Source organism: Grammomys surdaster, unplaced genomic scaffold (genome assembly GCF_004785775.1).
Source record: "Grammomys surdaster isolate TR1022 unplaced genomic scaffold, NIH_TR_1.0 259, whole genome shotgun sequence".
NCBI classification, from domain to species: Eukaryota; Metazoa; Chordata; class Mammalia; order Rodentia; family Muridae; genus Grammomys; species Grammomys surdaster.
In genome coordinates, this window is record NW_021604700.1 from 2,393,436 (window position 1) to 2,400,783 (window position 7,348).

The 7,348-nt window shown below is 41.4% G+C and overlaps 1 protein-coding gene across 2 annotated transcripts in view; it reads right to left on the reverse strand.

The window, feature by feature from the left end:
- The window catches only part of CUNH1orf21 (chromosome unknown C1orf21 homolog), a 202,717-nt gene that overhangs the window by 30,126 nt on the left and 165,243 nt on the right, over positions 1-7,348 (reverse strand). The window lies entirely within an intron of this gene.

Genomic DNA, 7,348 nt, shown 5'->3' on the forward strand with positions numbered 1-7,348 from the left:
CTAGAGCCCCTCTACCGAAGCTGTAAACCTCACAAAGACAGAGGTCCTTGCAAAGGTGTTACACAATACAGGCGGAACTCGCCAGACATCTGAACAGGAAGTACTGTAATGAAAAGAGTTGTCTTTGTAACAGGCAACCACTCTGTTTAGACGACAGCATGCAGCTAGCGTTTAAATTACTGATTTCTAATAGGGAGAGAATGGACAAAAGGTTCCGGTGTCAGGAAGAGGGGACCAGGATAATCACAGGCATTGTCTACCTGTCCAGATGAACTGTGCAGTGTAAGACACGAAGACAAAGCGTGTGAGGAAGACACTAGCTGGGACAAGGGTAGGACTACGAATGGCTAATAATAGCTTCACTTACAGTAAATTTTGGGACTAGGTTCTACTGGATCAATAAAAGCCTTCGGCTTTTAGCTTGACAAGATTATGTACTTCCAGCAGAGCAGCTGCATGGGAAAGAAATATTCAAGTATTTAAGTACAGGTGTAGCAGTAAGTATATTGTCTCAAAAAGACATCCATCCTGTGCTTCAGAGACATACATATGCAAAGTGCTGAACACAGTGCTTGAAAGGCATACCCTTAAAGTGGATAGGACATGCTAAACCTCATTAACGGAGGCTGTTCATCCTTAAGAAACTTGGATTGTGGCCAAAATTGAAGAGACCACTATTTAATTTAGGAGCTAAGTAGCACAGTGGACTAGCTCACCAGATTCACTTCATGTGGAGTAACCTGGATGACATGAAACCCACAGACCCCAAATGGATTCTTTTGTGTCCCCATTTTTCTGAAGAGAGCCGCCATTTTCAGTCAGTGAAATTCCACCAACCTTTATACTGGTTGTTACCATCAAACACAAATGGGCCTGTGTAATATTAGCACTCTGAAATATGATAATCTCATGTTCTGGGGAAAGAAAACAATTACCATTTTCTCACAGGTCACCTTACCTTCTTTATAGTAAAATAATGTATTTATGAACATTTAAGAAGAATAAACTAAAGTTGGTACAATGACGGTTCAGTGACTAAAAGTGTTTACTGCACAAGCGTGATGATTTTTGTTCCATCCCCAGAAGGACAGTGCAAGGAGAAAACTAACTCCCAAAGCTCCCTCCACGTGCACGCTGTGTTGGTCACGCCCCAGTGATAAACAGAATAAATTTCAAAACAAATGTGGGCTTTACACTGTTTCCTGTGCTGGGGTACACAGGGAAACCCATAGTTACTGGGTCTTGAGCAAGGCAGGCGGAAGAATGAGCAAACTAACACAGCAGCCCAGAGCCCAGAGCCCAGGTCCACTGCTACCACTGGGGTATGCTTCCCTGATGAGGGCCTCAAACATCATACAGAGTGTTCAGCACAGGATAGCAGAGCAAAAGTCCCAGCAAAAGACCCGCCTGTCTGTAAGTCTTAGAGAAGAGCTGAGAGGAAGCCTCCTGGTAGGGTGGAAGACATAGGTTTCTGCCAAGCTGGATACTTTCTCCTAGAAGCTGTATGTTTTCTTTAACACTGATAAGTGTGCACGTATGATCTGCCACTTCCCTCTCGTCATACAATCTCCAAGTTCCTAGAGCTCGAATGATAATCATCATTTTCAACATCACAGAGGCAAGTCACACGACTGTAACCTATTTATATTTCACTTACTAAACTGTCCGACATAGTTATAGTACCTCTCCAACTCCCCCTTAAAAACCTATTATACGCCAGGCAGTGATGGCGGACGCCTTTAATCCCAGCACTTGGGAGGCAGAGGCAGGGGGATTTCTGAGTTCGAGGCCAGCCTGGTCTACAGAGTGAGTTTCAGGACAGCCAGGGCTACACAGAGAAACCCTGCCTCAAAAAACCAAAAACAACAACAACAACAAAACTCTATTATACATACTTATATCTGTTATATTCAATATATGTTAAATATAATATATAATTGTTACATTATGAACAACCCCCAAATGACAGGCTCAATGGCAAAACTTTCTACTATGCATTTGTATCTTTATTTTATAAATTACGATTTACCAACAAGTTAACAAGTTATAGAGGACTTATTTTGAGTAAGATAGTATTCTAAGGAATATATATATATATATATATATATATATATATACACTTATTTATTGTTCATAATTATTTACATCCACTAACTCACTTTCACACCTACAACACCTTTCCGAGTCACAAGCCATTTTATTATTCTTCCTTTTTTCATTCCTGAGACATCATTGCCTTCTTCCTCACCTTTAGCATGATGAGATTACAGTGTACACCGCTATTCCTAGTCATTTAATTCCCATTTTATAGATTAGCAAACTGAGGCATTGAGAGATGAAGAACTTAACTGAGTTACATAAGTAATGAGTGGTGAGACTGGAATTTACACGCAGGCAGCCTGACACCAGAGTTCACACTGTGGATCACTAAGCCACAAGTTCTCAAATGTTTAGAATCACCACTTCTATCTATAGTCTTCAAATTCTGACACTTCGTTCACATCATTTTGAAAAATGCATTTGTTGAAATCTCTACCCATATCATCAGCCATCTCTTGAATGTTGTCACGTTCATAACGGTGAATACAAAGCTTTTCAACATTACAGCTTTCGGTTAAGGTCTGAATTTTATCACCAGCAAAAACAAAAACAGACTCCTGTCAGTTACTTTCCTTGAAGTGGGAATCTGTTTTCAATCATTTTAGAGAAAATGACATGCCAGATTCCCAGGTCTGAGCATCAGCGGTCTGCCTGCTAGGCATCTCTGCTTTAAGGAGCTATGGCATTCCATTAGAAGGAAGGGGTGCTAACTCAGCTAACACCTCCATCAACGGCGGAAGCGCTCTTCTCCATGAGAACACTGTCCTTGGGTAGGCAAAGGAAATGTTTTATGCAGATCTCTTACTGTACCACCAGGCTGTCAAAAAGATATGCCTCCAAGCACAGGATTTAATAAAATTAAATTTATATTGCTTCACTGAGCGCATTCTTAAGTGAAAATGGAAATTAGCTGTCTACCGTGAGTCATGACGGGGTGGCCAATACACGCTACTGTTGTTGCTTCTGTTGCTATGAGGAAATACTGGAAGCTCGGTAATTTGTTACAAAAAAAAAGGGGCTCAATTAGCTCAGCTGGGAAGGTGAAAACCCAAGGTCAGATAGTCTCATCTGTGTGTTCCTGGTGAGGGTGCCCTGGTCTGGGGAGCCCAAGGGCTGTGCAGACCACTCGTGGCCTCTGTTCCTTTCTCTCTCACAGAAAAAGCTTACTGAGTATCTGACCATGGTGCATACTTGATGTAAATAAAATTAATAGCCTCATGTGGTAAATTACCATTTCATAAAACGTCTACAGTATAATGGTTGTTCAGTGTATAGATTATCATAGTTGAGTTTTAATGTTTCCATTATTCCAAAAACATCTCCCGAGTCATTTGTACATAATCCTCATTTTCATCTGTAGATCGGAACAATCATCATTGTCTCTATAAGCCTACACTTTCTATATTCATATAAATGACATCACACAATGGATAGTTTCTAGCTTCAGCATTTTTCACTTAGATTTACTCACATGCAGCATACATCAGAATTTCATTTAATTTAAAAGTAACAGCTCAGTGTATCAATATACCATATTTTGCTCATCTAGCTATCACTCAATGGACAATTTAGATTGTTTTCAGTCTGTGGCTTTATAAATAACAATGCCATGAGCATTCTTGTGTATATACCAATATGTTTTAATTTCTCTTGGGGAGATTCCTGGGAGTGGGATTGTTTCCCTATTGAACGTATCAACACACTATTTTATAAAGGGGTTGCATGGTTTACATTCCCATCTGCAATGCATGATGGGTCCAGTTCTCCACATTCCCATTTTAACATCTGCCAGTTACTGAATTACTCCTATTCAAGCGGCCGTGCAGTGATGTCTCACTGGAAACTTTACTATTCAATTTTTAAGACTTTGTTCTTATTTTTTCCTATGTAATCTCCCAGGATACTCTGTGCCTCGCCACACAGAGAACTGATATATTTACTGGTTGGCTGCATTTATCAAAGGAAGCCAGTTTTATATTTGTTTAGAAACATAATTAACTTGTACATCAGGGTTTGTCTGTCAGGAGATGTGAAGTGCTTTGCCTTGCTTTAGAGGGGATGGGACAGAAAACAAAAATGGCTGAAGAGGTTGTTGGGAGGGCTGGAGACCCGTGTTCACCTCTGGCAGCGGCGTTAACCTGACAGTGTGCCGAGAGCCACAGACACCTGCACTAGGAATGAAACTGGGAAGAGGAAGAGAAAACCAAGAGGTTCTTTCCCTTAGAAGACAAAAAGGGTTCAATGTTAACTTGCCTTTAAAAACTAAGTACTCTCCTACCTCAGCTGGGGACAACAGGGACGGGGCAGAAGCTATGGGTCTTCCTCTGTCCACACTGGCATCCCAACCTTCTGGGATGCTTGCTAGAACACAGACTACAGGCCCATGCAGAACACCCTGAAAAGAGGCTGCACAGGCCAAGGAGTCTGCAGCTGAAAAAGGAGACCTTGGTGATTCTTTACAAATCTGAGCACTTCATTTCAGAGTAAAGATGCCTTCATATTTTGGATTTCCCCCATTTGCCCTTCACAATATCTGAGGCTCTGTGCAGATACCTTAGCATTATCACAGAGACCCCTTAACCACGCTCAATGGCTCCATCAGCTGGAAGAAGCATCCATTTTTCAAAAACTGCTTGCAAACTACTGTCAGGTAGTGACAAGCTTATTTAAATAATGAAGTTTTCCTTTGCCTGGGATAATTTCTTTCTTTAGGAACAGAGCATACAGTCACGTCAGAGTAAACTTATCATTCCTTTCTCAGTTGCTGAAGACAGCCAAAGCAACTGTATTAAGGCAGCTGCCAAGAGCTTCTCCACCTGCTGGCAACTCCCAGAGGAGTGGAGGGAAGGAGAAAATACCCAGAAGGGCCAATGACTTTCCTAACATTCTCTCTCCCCTCACCTCCTCCATGCTGAAGGAGGCAGCATCTGCTCAGGATGCTCACAGAAATTAACCTGCTAAGAGCTTTAATGCAGAAGGATGGGACATTTTTTTTCTCTGTTACCTCTTTGTCTCTTATCTCGCTTGGACTGACAGCGGTAGCTGTGAGGGTCTCTTTTCTAGTTTGGCTTAAAGTGTAGAGCTGCAGGTGTTCTCTCTACCTTAGAAATCCCAGTGGTCAGACTGTGAAGTCTTGAGCGAAGTAATAGTTCCTGGAACTACTACAGCTGCCTGTGGGGAGAAATAACACAAAGACACCTGACAAGAAAGCTTAAAGGGTTTGTCCTGTAGGTGGTGTCTCTCCCAAACTCCTGTCTGTCTGTCTGTCTGTCTGTCTGTCTGTCTTCATATCTGAATCACTTCATTTCAGAAAACCCATGGGATGGATTTCTAAGTTCGAGGCCAGCCTGGTCTACAGAGTGAGTTCCAGGACAGCCAGGGCTACACAGAGAAACCCTGTCTCAAAAAACCAAAAAACCAAAAAAAAGAAAAAAAAAGAAAAAAGAAAAAGAGAGAAAACCCATGGGAACTAGGAAAAAAAAACACTCTGGCAAGTCCCATAATCAATAAAATTTGGGGCACATAAGCACATTTGAAAAATAGGAATATATGCAAATACAAGATAACCATTTCATCTCAGAAGGGTATATTTCATAGAATGCAACCACCTGTAAAACCCACCTCCTGTGACATTAAATATTTGAATTCTCACGTAATATGGAGATGGAAAAGAACACTATCTCTTTTTAAAATAGTTTGTTTTCTGCAGGCTTGTGATGAGCTGAACCACATTCACTTCCCCAGAATTACTGCATGTTGGCGTACTGACATGTCCACTCCGCCAGCTGCAGCTCTTAAACGTGGCCCAACCAGCATCAGAACAATAACATGAAGCCCCAAATGTCCACTGTCATTACTTAGGAACAGAGCTTTCTAGATTTATTACTATTTTGTTAAAGTCATTTAGAGGTGATGAAGTGAACATGTGAAGTCTCAGCGGTATTTTTGTTTTTTGTTTTGTTTTTTGCAATTCTTTCCCCACAAATGAAAAACCCTGCCACGCATCTCATCTTACAGCAAACAACTGTGAAGGGGGGCAGAGCAATTCTAAGGCATCCCAATGCTTTTCATGCAGTTGCTTTTTAAGGCAGACGGGAAACATTTAAAACAATCTTGTAACTCAAACAGCCACAGGAAATAGCTCGGAACAGATTTAATTGTATATCAACAAATTTAGAACAAAGTCATTAAGTCACTATGTTGGTAATTAAAAGAAACAAGCTACAGTGTTACCAAATCCTACTGACAATTATAAGTTAAGGATATTTTTAAAAGATGCTTCTTCTCTGGGTTTTTCAAGGCGTAAGCATGTAGGGAGCCATCTACTTTGGAACTATGTTCAGTTTCTGCTCATGATGTTTTTATCAGCAGAGAGAGGCTGCTTGTGCTGTGTAACAAACAGCCTCTAATGTCAGGAGACTAACAGAAAGAAACTACTTCCTGTACCCGCTACTTAGCTAGTGCAGGGCACTCAGGCCGAGGCTCTACATAGATTTAACTTTCAACTCCTCACGCTGGAGGTCATCAAAGTTAAATCCTCATTTTACTTGGCTATAATATGCTGCAAAACATATGCAGTCAAAAGTAGGGAAACCGTGAGACCTGACAGGTCTACAATGTGAGTTCAACTACAATGTGAGTTCAAGTACAATGTGAGTTCAAGGCCAGTCAGGGCTATATAGCGAGATCTTGTCTTAAAAAAAAAAAATGAGAGCAGGGATAGGGGTGGGGTGGGGATCTTAGTAAGGGTTTTATTGCTTTGATGAAACACCATGATCAAAAAGGAAGTTGGGAAGAAAAGGCTTTATTTGGTTTACATTTCCATATTGCTGTTCATTATAAGCAAGACCCGGATCCTCATTTTTCTGAGTTCTCAAAGCACAAGTCATAACAGAAGCATAACTAGGAAGGGTATGAAACACAAGTATTCTGATGTTTTGGTTCTGTAACCTTTTTTTGAGATGTCGGGGGTCCTGCTTATTGGATTGCTTGCTTACTCAGCCTGCCTTCCTATAGAACCTAGGACCACCAGCCTAAGGATGGCACTACCACAATGGGTTGGGTCCTCCCACATTGGTCGGTCACTAATTGAGAAAAGACCTTACGACTGGATCTCATGGAGGCATTTCCTCAACTGAGGCTCCTTCCTTTCTGATGACTCTAACTGTGTCAAGGTGACATACAAAACCAGCCAGGAGCAGGAGAGAGAGAGAGAGAGAGAGAGAGAGAGAGAGAGAGAGAGAGAGAG